Source organism: Megalobrama amblycephala, linkage group LG19 (assembly GCF_018812025.1).
Source record: "Megalobrama amblycephala isolate DHTTF-2021 linkage group LG19, ASM1881202v1, whole genome shotgun sequence".
NCBI classification, from domain to species: domain Eukaryota; kingdom Metazoa; phylum Chordata; class Actinopteri; order Cypriniformes; family Xenocyprididae; genus Megalobrama; species Megalobrama amblycephala.
Window position 1 is genome coordinate 31,783,329 of NC_063062.1, and position 11,888 is coordinate 31,795,216.

The 11,888-nt window shown below is 40.4% G+C and overlaps 1 protein-coding gene across 1 annotated transcript in view; it reads right to left on the reverse strand.

The window, feature by feature from the left end:
- cdon (cell adhesion associated, oncogene regulated) overlaps positions 1–11,888 on the reverse strand; it is a 45,876-nt gene that overhangs the window by 33,469 nt on the left and 519 nt on the right. The window lies entirely within an intron of this gene.

Consider the following 11,888-nt stretch of genomic DNA (forward strand, 5'->3'; position numbering starts at 1 on the left):
TAAGATGATGGTATGTACCCTTGGAGGGGTGGTATAACCCTGGATCAAGATATCTGTTGTGAGGAGTGACGCTGTGCCTCTTCCTATCTCTGCAACAGATCTGCCATGAAGAGGAAACACAAGCATCATTCCTGTGTTTTATCTCTATGCTTTTGACATCCGCCTGTATGTGCTAGGCTCAGGGCAGAGAGACACTTTGTAGGATATCTGCTGTCCTCCATCAGAGAGAGAGACAGGCAGCTACTACTAGATGCAGGCAAGAGAGACAGCAGGGAATTAGAGCAGTCTAGAGCCTTCAATAACAGAGATATAAGTATAGCGAGAGAGAGACAGAGCGGGTAACGGAGTGCCGAGACATGTCTGATGGCAGAAGGGAAGGGAAGTCCCCTATACCTGCTAAAGATCTTCATCATACAGGCCACATAAAAAGAGAAGATTAAGGGCGAAGGGAAAGCATTGCAGAAGGAAGCAAGGAGCTAACAAACAGAGAGAATTAAGAACATTAACCTGACAGTGCCTCTATTTATAACTACTGATGACTCGAGCAAGAATGCATGCTAATGCAGTTCTTAAACCTATTACTGAGAAAGTTTTACTCTTGGCCATCCATTCCTTCCTGGAAGAGCCTGCCAAAAAGTATGGAACAGCTAATTACCAGCTTTGACCAACTAGAAACCATATATATCCACCATCATTCCGGCATCCCATCCCAAAACACAACATATGCTGGACAGTAGGGGTATTTGATTTATGGGGATGGATCTCTGGCCAGTTTGCTACTCTAGAGTCTCCAAAAGTTGCAGAAGACCTCTCCTACATGCCTCTCTCCATTCTGTTTTTGCATTTACAAACTTGAGTCAGGACTTTCTCAAGAAGAGAAGATTCACACACACTTGAGTGCTTTTCTGAGAGGCATCCAGAGAGCTTGATCCAAAAGCAGTCCAACAAACCCACAGGCAGTTGATGATCATAAATCTATCCTTATCAGTTGTCAGAGCAAAAACTGTTTTTCCTTTCTGTTTTCTCTCTGGAATGAGGGAGTAAGTCCAGGGTCATACCTGAGATCCTGCCAAAGTGCAGGGAAGGAAGACAGACTCATCTCCTCAGGATTTCTAAAAGCATCGGTCCTTAAAAATGATATCTTCTACAGTTTTACCAAGACTATTCAAGACATTATTTCATGTGTAGCACAGAATGCCTGAAAAAAAGGTGGCTCCGATACCCTCATATATGTATGACACATAGCCTCTGGAATAATATTCTGCTGGAATGCTGGGGTACTCTTGCAGCAAGATGGATGCAGTGTAAGCAGAAAATGACAGAATGACAGCAAGGAATCTGAACATTCTGACAAGACCCTAGGTGTGTGTGTGTGTGTGTGTGTGTGTGTGTGTGTGTGTGTGTGTGTGTGTGTGTGTGTGTGTGTGTGTGTGTGTGTGTGTGTGTGTGTGTGTGTGTCTAAAAAGGTTAGGAAGTGGCACCTGCAGTCCTATTTAAAAAAAAAAAAAAAGAAGAAAAAAAAAAAGGTGTGAATGAGAATAGATGAGTCTTTCTCTGCAGGCAATGCTTGAAGTGTCCTCTGCCCAGATCTCTGTCAAATTGAATAAACATGGATAAAGATCCCACAGGGCTCTAAAGAACAGGTCACGACTGGTACAACACTGGAGACATGAACTTCACAGCTAGGAAACAAAGAAAGCTTACAGTGGAAGATTCACAAAATGAACAAATACAAACAAATAAGGGGTGTGGCTATTATCGTTTGGGACTACAGGAAATAACCAAAAATAGAATACACAAAGCAAAAACATCAGGGGCACCATAATGAGAAAGAGACCGAAAAACAAAGAACAGAAGACACCTTGAAACCAGGAGAAGACCACAAGAGTGAACGAATATCTTTTCTGATAGTCTGATCTGACCCTATGTGGTGAGGTTGATACTCCTGCCATATCCTAAACCTGTCCACACTTGCCCCCCACAAACGCTGACAGAGGAGCCGCTCTCCACACATTCCACAGAGAGAGAGAGGTTAAGAGAACAAATAAAGCAGTACAGAGGTTACAAAAATAAAATAAGAAAAATATGACACAAAAAGAGAGGTGGGAGTGAATGTAGTAAGCCCCTCAACAGAGGGAAAGACAAAAAAAGTGAGACAGGAAGAACAGGGAGACTGTGAGGAAGGGAGGGCCAGTGGGGAAAAAAAGGGATTCATTGGGAGGTGAATACTTGCCAAACCTCACCTCATTCCCCCAGATAATGCCTGACAGACAAACTCATACTGTGTGAACCTTGCTTGTAATCCTCCCAGTCAAATGACAGTACAATGTCTTGACTTGGTGCAATCAGAAAGACCTGGCAAGCCAGATAGAGCAGGAGATGGAGAAGGACTGAGAGACTGGACGTGGGGGTGGGAACCAATGCCCAGCATGGATGGCCCGAGTGGGGCTATAACAGGCTACTATTGGTCCAAATGGCAGGAATGAGGGCAGCTCCAGGCCATGCAGATGGGACTAATGAATGGAAATACTGGGCCTCTGAACTGAGTAGTGATTAAAGGGAGCAGACATTATTAAAAAAGAGAGAGAGAGAGAGGAAGAGGAACAGGAGAGAGAATCAGAGACATCTGTAAGGTACTAAACATTCAAATTGGAGCAATTGCTCTTTCTTTTACCGTGAACAGAGATGAGAATCAAACTACAGTTAGGCAGTGCCTATCAGTAAAAAGCTGCAGTGCCAAAGAAAAGGCAAACAGAGGATAACTTTCAACTGTTCTCTTTAACGTTGTGAAAGAGTAGGCCAGCAATAGAGAGCCATTATGTCATGGGTTTGATGCTACTTTGCAGGACTGGCCTCCCCAGCCATGAAAACACAGTGTTTCTCTGTTGACAGGAAATCACATCAGAGTCCACAAAGTGCTGACGACCTTGGGGTGAGATACTCGTGGGGTGACGGAGCACAGCCTGTGAGACTGCAGTGTGGTGAACAGAGAAAGGAAAGATGGGAGGAGAGAAGAAAGGAATGAGAACAGAGGCCCCAGGGATCAGACAGTCACCTCTAACAAAGCACTGTTTACCAAGAACACACATCTCCTTCCCTCCTCTCTCCTCCCGGGGAGGGGGGGTTCAGAAGCAACAACGCTGTCTACCTCCGCCTCCTTCCCATGAGTGCCAGGCCTCAGACCAGGGAGACAGTGCTAATTCCTGCCTCGGGCTGCTTGGCCTTGGTCACAAACACTCCACACACAGATCGCCCGGTGAGACAGAGTGGGAGGGAGACCCTTAGACTGAGTACAGTACAGAAGAACCCTCTTAATTGGAGTTTGTTCTGTGGTGTCTTGTTTGCCTGGGAATAGAAGGAGGAGGTAGTGTGGAAAGCAAGCTGGTGAGAGAGGATGGGTGCAGAGGTAAGGGGGCCATTTCCCAAGGTTTTCAACAACAGGGATTAGGCAGAGGACTGAAACTCAATAGGGTCGTCTCGGACACTGGAAATGGATCTCAGGGTATCCCACCACAGAAGGCCACAGCCAAAACTCTGGCAAAGCAACATGCATAGCTAACAACACCCACAGAATTGTGGGAGCTACAGAATATCCTTCCAGCTGAGTTCACAGCTATTTAGAACCCTCGAGGGGACGTTTGCACACAGGAAGGGTAATTCTAATGGAAAGGTGGAATGTTAGAGACAGGAGAGACAGCAGTTCTGTCTGCCCAGAGGGTATGCTGAGAGACAAAGTTGATAGGCAGGCTGTGCCAAGAGTGTCTGATTCATCAGGCAAGCAGTTTAGAATGAGACCGAGAGTGTATGGGTGGAGGTTAGAGTCAGCAGAGCATTAGATGACTTCTCCAGTAGATGCCAAGCACTCAAATTCCAAAAGCTTTGACTTGAGAAAAGAGTAACATGTCAGAGCTGTGGCCTAGTTGTTTGCACATGGTCCAGACATGTTAAGCTGTGGTTGCGCATGTGGGAAATGCAGGTTTGAATTTGGACTGTACAGCATGCTCTGATACACTTTTTCAAATTTAAAAGTCTTGCAATTTTAAAGAAAGGCTTTAATTTTCAATAGGATAAAGTAGCTAGTGGTTTTCCATCTAATGTCTGCATATCTCCGCTCTCTTCACTTTCTCTCTCTCTCTCTCTGCTTCAGCTTAGATTCAGTCCTCCCTCGCCCTCCTGGATTCCATCACCTCTCCATCACCATGGCAACTAAGCTGGACATACAGCTACACAACAGGTCCTGCTCAGTATCCTGACGATAGGTCTTTGGCCTCAGACCAAAAGCACTCAAAGAACAGGGACATATATTAGAAGCTGCAATTCAGAGCATGCACAAAACAAAAACAAGATGACAGCAGGACTTGAAATCATCACTGGAAAATAATGAAGATCAGGAATGTCAGTCTGAAAGATCCAAGACTGTAAGAGATACAATTCATAAGTAGGCATGTACTGTAAACTCACTCAAGAAAATTTTTAAAAGGTAAACATATCCAGATTCATCATGAATATTTGATTAGGTTAAGGGTATATCACTGTGCCTTTTTGACCATTGGTTTTTCTGAATTGAAAAATTAGTGTCCTAGAAACAAAAACAAATAAGATCTAAGAGGCTGTGAAGGCTGAATTATTCTTCCTGAGTGTGTTGACCCCCCCCCCAAAAAAAAAAAAACATGAGGCCAACTCTCTGCCTTGTATGTACAAGCTTGAGGGCTCTGAAATAAATATCCACTCCAAACACCGCCTGTGACTGAATCTATTTAGGTTGTCTAAATGTTTATCTGTCTTGTCTTGTAGTCCTCTGCAAGCCAAGAGGTCATGTTTTCTAGCGCTTCCAAAATAACAAAACAAATTGTGTGGTGCGAGTTCAACAAACGTGCTTGTCTGGATTGCTATCACTGGCTTCATGTCAGATTGTTAAACTCTCAGTCATGTTGGGCTTCAGCCATTTTCTTATCCTCGAGATGTGAGCAGACTCTGGACAGTGGCATCAGATGGTGCCAATACCAACATAACCTTAGTAAACTGTCAAAATAATAATAATAATAATCAGAAGAAGAAGAAGAAGTAGAAGAAGAACAATACAGCTTGTATTCAGTACATTTGCAATACACCTTCCCACTACTGGGAGGACAGTGGTGGCACATTGGTTTCAGTAGATGGGGAAAGCTTATAAAAGGGCTCATTCAGAGTACAAATGGATTAGGTTTTACGGACACAGACCAGGAAGCTTGTCTGTCCCAGAATCATAAATATTATGCATCTCCCATCCTGTATCTTAATATAATCTGGGCTGTTCTAAAGAGATGGGTCAGAGGCATAACAATGCAGGGCCTTCTTTGGGCTAACCCCTGTAATTAATTCCTGTTTCCCGAAGCAGTTGAAAAAGACTATAAATGACCGTTTAACTTGGTTCCCCAGAGGGGCTGCCTCTTCCCGCATTGCAAAGCTCAAAATGGCACTTGCAACCACAGGCAACTACAGCAGTAGTAGTACCCACAGCGCCTTAGGCTCTGATCCGTCAGTTATGCAGACCTTCCAAACAAACAGTCTGTTTGTCAGGAGCAAGGGGGAGCCAGCCGTGGCCGCTTTTGCCTTAATATAGTCCTGAAGATCTGTTGCCTGGCTTGGGCTGTAGAGAAAACCCATGTCAGATGTCGCTTATGGGCTGTAGAGTTTGAAATAGAAAGCTGCGGTGTAGCTGGGCTGGTACTAAACAAGTAGAAAAAAAAAAATCAAGAAAAATCTGACTGCTCTCGGGGCTGGACTGAGAACAGGAGCTGGTGAAGAAGGGTCAGTTTAGGAAGTCTGAGAGAAATTAATCTTAAAAACAGGAAGGTGCTGAGGATGCAGAAAACCCTTCCTACATTCTGCACAAGGTCAGGGCTCTCCTGTCTTTTTTAAAATGTGGGAACTGTCAGCGGTGAGTAAAGTTTAGAAATTCATCTCAAACATTGCCAAGGGTGAGGATTCTCTAATTGTCCCAAATATTGGGAAAGATGATTGGTGCATAATTATATAATGCAACGTCCTGAGAAATTAATTCTTCTCAATAAGTATTATATTAGGGCTGCAACAACTATTCGATAAAATCGATAATAATCGATAATGAAAATCATTGACAAAGATTCTCATTATCGATTAGTTGGGTCTGCCCACCGTACACGGAAGACTTCCGCCAGTCGCGTCAAATTACAGCACTGAATAACGCATTTCGATGAACAAAATGCATCTAAAAATAGTGAAGAAAATAGAGTGAGCAGCTACATGAAAGGTACATGATCAAAGCTGATCAAAACATAAGAAGTCTTTATTTTAAGGTTCAAGCTAATGCATTAGCGTAATGGCTTGTCCTGTCAGGGGCTTTGACAGATGCATGTGCGTCCCCAGCGCAAAACGCTCATTTTACGGCTATATCCTTATCTGTAAATGTTACAAAGCTTGTTAAAGTTGTTAAAGCGAAGTCACAGAAACTCAACAATCTGCTAAAACAAGATAAGATTACAGTGAAAATATAGTCATTCTTTAATGAAAAACATGTTTAGTCATAGACCTACCACACACAAAGAAACATAATTTGTTTAAATGACAACACCCATCATAGGCGTAAACTTCCTGTACAGTTGTGTTGTTAACTTACATTCAGGAGTCAAAGTACACCTTAGATGCTCTGAAAGTTAAACTATTGGATGGAATAGACTGTACTTGTCATTTACTTTTTCCTTGCTCTCAGAAAAGTAATTATTTTAGTTCTGTCTTTGCAGTGAGGCAAAGATGTAATGAGGAAAATATTCTGATATCTGACTCATAGGTGAGCAGAAAGTATAGCTTTTCTGTTTAGTATGCCAATTAATTATGCGTAAAATCTAAGGAGTAGATTTTAAGGATGGGTCTACATTTTCTGTTTAACTCCAAGGACATTAAAACTCTGATGGGCAATGAATCACGAGAAACAAATTCTTATTGTTTCCTCAGACCAGTGGGAGACGACCTTGGTGTATATTGAATTCCTTTGTGTTAGGATCATCTTTTTAGAGCAAAAATTGCTCTAATCTGTTACAATCTGTTGATCGAGAAGCAAAACCTGTGTGATATAACATTCGCTCAATGTACATAGCTGCTGGACGGTATCCATCACCACTACCAGGGCCTTAAATCACAGCAAAGCTTAAGCAGCCAGCCGTAATCCTTCTCCAGTTCCTACGGCACTCCAGAAAGGATGGCGGCTGTCAGCTAACCCGAACTAATGAGACCTGGACTTCAGGGATTAAAGGCAATTATTCCGGGTGGTGGACCAACTCAGTATCTCTACAGTTATGGTATGTGTAATGTACCATCATGAAATCTTCCAACTCAATGAAATATCCTTTATCCTATTCGAAGTCAGACGTCACGGTCGCAATTAAAAATAACCTCAAATTTGTTTGGTGGTTCCTCTAATCAGAATGGGGCTGATTAAGTATGCAGTGTGACGGTATGCTTGCCATACCGCATAACCACATCTGTCCTGTCTGCATGGAATGAGGGCAGGGCAATATATTGAATATCCACCATGTACTCACAATGACTTTCATAAAATTAAGCAACACAGTGTATTTTGGCTACAAATATTAAAAAATATATATCAAACTGGAATTAAAATATAAATGTATTCAGCGACATGACTCAGCCCTATGTAAAACTATATAATTTAATCTCACCATCTATGGCCAACAGCTAATCTCAGAATAGTGCTGAGAGCAGAGTTCATAGCCCAAAGCTAAATAAACCTTCAAACCACACAACCCTACGAAATCGCTTTCATCCCTCCCTACCCGGGGTGGGGGTAAAAAAAGCTGCCTAACATCTGTTGGGCAACAGAGGCAGGGCAGAGGATGACTCTCTAAATACTGCCTGAGTGTCCCCTTACTGACTCTCCAACTTTCTCTTTTTCGTTCAAGTCTCCCACGCCAACACGCCCGGACTGCTGCTCAAAGCTACTCAAACACATTCATCACTCATTTTTAATGTGCATTTACATTCTATCCTGCCCACTGCCCAAACACACACAGATGGAACTAAAAAAAATAGCAGAAAACATCTGAATTGCACAATCCACTTTTATGAAAACTCGCCCACCTCTTCCTCTCCAGACTGATCTCTCACAACAACCACAGACCTTACTACTGAGACAAGGTTTGTAATTGCACACGTATTGATCTAAAGCAGTTTCCAACCCATAAACTGCGACAAAATACGACAGACCACCAGAACGACTGGAAAGGCCATCACTAGGTCCGAATCATTACACATGCTTACATTCAAATTGGCCACTTAGCATACCTTTTCAACAGCCCCATGTGTTTATCATTACCCAGAACTCTCTAAACGGCCAAACATTATTCTAGTGCTCTAAATAGAACTGCAGCGTTTAGCACCAGTCTGCACTGGATAACCAATTCCATTCTAATGATTTATAAATGCTCGCAATTAACGAAGGAACACTGATGGGTCATGACTTTACAATCACAAAATGTCATCAAGTCATTTAATTAGGAAGCTTAAAGGGGCTTTGATCACAAACGTCAAAAGAAACAAAATGGGAAAGCAAAAGCAACTGAAGACGCGTACTTCTCCATTCAAATTATCTAGCAAGATCGATGCTAAGTTGTGCAAAAAGAGTGACCTACTCAAAAAAAATGAACTTTCACTTAAACCATCTTTGTTCACATTACTTAAAAACTCACGTAACTACATGAACTTAATTTAACTGAGTTATTTCTTCGACTAAAGAATGGATGAGTTAACATGAAATGCTTTCTTGTTACCCCCTCCATGACAAAACTCAGATTGAGAGTCTCTGAACATGGGGTCTCTGAAGGTGCCCACCTGTGGCCCAAAGAGTCAAAGAAAATAACTCAGGACGCTGCTTTCAGGAACATCAACTCTTCCAGATTCTAAGTGCAGCCCCTATGTAAGAAAAGTCTTTTTGAAACAGTGGAGGCATACGGGCATTATTCTTGTAGCAGGCAGAAAATAGAGATCTCATCTGAGATGTGGGAGCTTAATAAACACTATCAATAAATGATCAAAGATGACAGAGGAAGAGGACCGGAAAACTTCCTTTTCATTCTTCTCTTTTTGAGCTGATAAAAAAATAATAGGGATGGCGAAACATCACTATGAAGGTATTCAAAGATACACATTTCCTACAAGTAATACTTGTATATGGAGGAGTATTATCTATATAACTTTTATCAGAACTGGGGGTTTTTTCTGGCAACAAAGCCATAAGGGTTTCTCAATTAGAGTGATAAAGAAAAAAATTATAAAATTCAATGCTCAAATTAAATGGGTTCATTTACATTACTATGTGAACAAACTTATTCCCTAGAATGAATGAATCAATTTCTAATGCTACATGATGTTTAATTATTATTTCAGCTCACTTGGCTATGTGTGCAATTCAATATAACATAAAAACAGTGATGTTGCATTTTGTCACAATACAATGCTACTCGGAAAAAGTTTTTACTGTGAAAGTTACGGTTTTGAAATACTGAAAAAGTATTACATTTCTACTAGGTCTGATAACAGAAAAGACGAAAACCAAAGGGAAGGGAAAAGTAACATCCTGAACTGTACAGTCACATGGAAATTGAGAACAAACCAAAAATACGACCAAAACAACAAAACTAAAACTTTCTATTACACTTTCTATTTAACTCAAGCTGTATATATTTGTGGTTTTAAACTCTAAACATTGTTTTATCTCTAACCAGAGCGACAGGAAACGATTTAGACAGCTCCAACTGTGCAAAGTGAGATTTTATTGTGTAGTGATTATGCTTATGATGAGATGATAAGCATATGTTTAACCCATCAGCACAGTTGTCTTTCTCGCCATATTTTATTCTGAGAAGACCATCGAAAAAAAATGTGAGCCAACAGGTGAAAGAGAACAAGTTGGATTATACGTGACCATGCTCAACATTCCTGCCTGGACAAAAATAAAGACATGATAAAAGTTCACTCCGCTGTCCTACAGTCTCTCATCCCTTGTCTACGCCTATCCCATAAAATACAGCAACGTAACTGCACAGCTAAATGTATGGTTTGGTAAAAAGCTGTGAATGTAGAAAAAATTTAAAATGAAAAAAGTCACATTCATTCATTACACTTGCCTTTTCCTGGAAAGCACTTTTTAAATCTTTTATTGTGTTGGTATCTTGAGACGATCTCTCAGTCTCTTTCTCTCCGGAGCAGAAAGCATGAGGGCTTTGTTACCCAGCAGTCATGTTGTCCTAACCTCTCTGATCACACAAAAGCCACTCACATGCCACATGTAGGCATCCATTTACGCCTCTTTAGAAGCAGAAGATCAAAAGAATCATTACGCCCACAGGAGGAACAATACAGAGATACAAACCTCTATCTGCTCGCGGAATCATAAACATCAGTATGCAAATAAACAATCTTTTTTTTTAATAATCTACAAAAGCCTATTCAGTTACCAAAGATATGACAACCCCTCAAATATAAGACAATCTATTACACTGTGACAATTATGAGACGTTTAATATGAATTTGGGTAAACTCTACAGAGAGTTTGATCTTTTAGCTGAGAGTTTTTTTATAAATAGACACGTTTCCTTAAATCACATTTAAAATTCAACTCTAAAATAACCAATTCTCTTAATTTTTCAATTTTATTGTCTTTCGTTCTAGTGCTTTTTATTTTCCAGAAACAAAAAACCCATGGGTTCTGTCTCACAGGTATCTCATTTCAAAGAGCCAAGTGTTTGGGGTCTGACTAATACATATTGTGGGGTTTGTTTTCATCATAAAATAGCGATAATCAAGCTGCAATAAAGGTGAAGAAATACCTTCTTTCCATGTTAATAAAGACGTACAATTAGAAATATATTTGTTACATAAGGTATGGATGTCAACTGAATGCCAACAAAAAGCAGTGTTACGTTTAGTGATTATGCACACAAAAATATGCATTCAAAAGCCAAAACTTCCCTATACACACACAAACTAGAGCTTTTGGTCACACTAACAATACAAACAATACACTTGTCACAGAGGAAAACATTTCCAATAGTTACATGTTTTCATAGATAAATCTGAGCGCCCCAAAGGCCAACAAGAACATCATGTTGTGTTCATACGGTTGCAGTAATGATTAAAGTCACTGACTTAGGAAAACTTAAGTGGTTTCATTCATGGGATAGATTTTTTTTTTATGCTTGCCACTTTTACACAGCAGCAGTTTGAACAGTCTGACTCTAGAAACGCAAAACGGTCTTCGTACATTCTAACATAAAAAAACCCATTAAACTTACACTCTGTAAACTTGTGTTTACACTCAAAACCTGGTTTTATCACTTCAAATTGGTTTCAAATTCTTGAAACTTTGTTCATAAACATTAAAATTTCTTTCATTTTTGTTTTGTTTATGCACTTTTTTTTTACATTTTTGTTTCTAAATTCTATACAACTTTACAAATACACAAATACTTTGTTTCAAGTCTTTAAACTCACTCTTTACACTTCTGTAATACACCCTATAACACTCAAATAGTTTGTTTTAACTCTTGAAACTTGATTTTTACACTTTAAACTTTGTTTGTACACTCTTTACATTTAGGAAAGAGGGTTGTTTATGTATGCCAAAACAAAACTTTCTCATTTGGAACTTTATACCTATACATCACACTTTGACATCTACACAGTTTACAGTGAAGTCGGTTTTGGTGTAAAACTTTGTTTTCATATAAACGTTCTGAGGGGAAAAAGATTCCAGAACTAAAATAATGTTTAACACTTGGCACTTTACACTTTCTCCTCATCTATAATGTTTGCACTGCAGACAGCTGCGTCTCGTGCAGGATAAATAAGTGAAT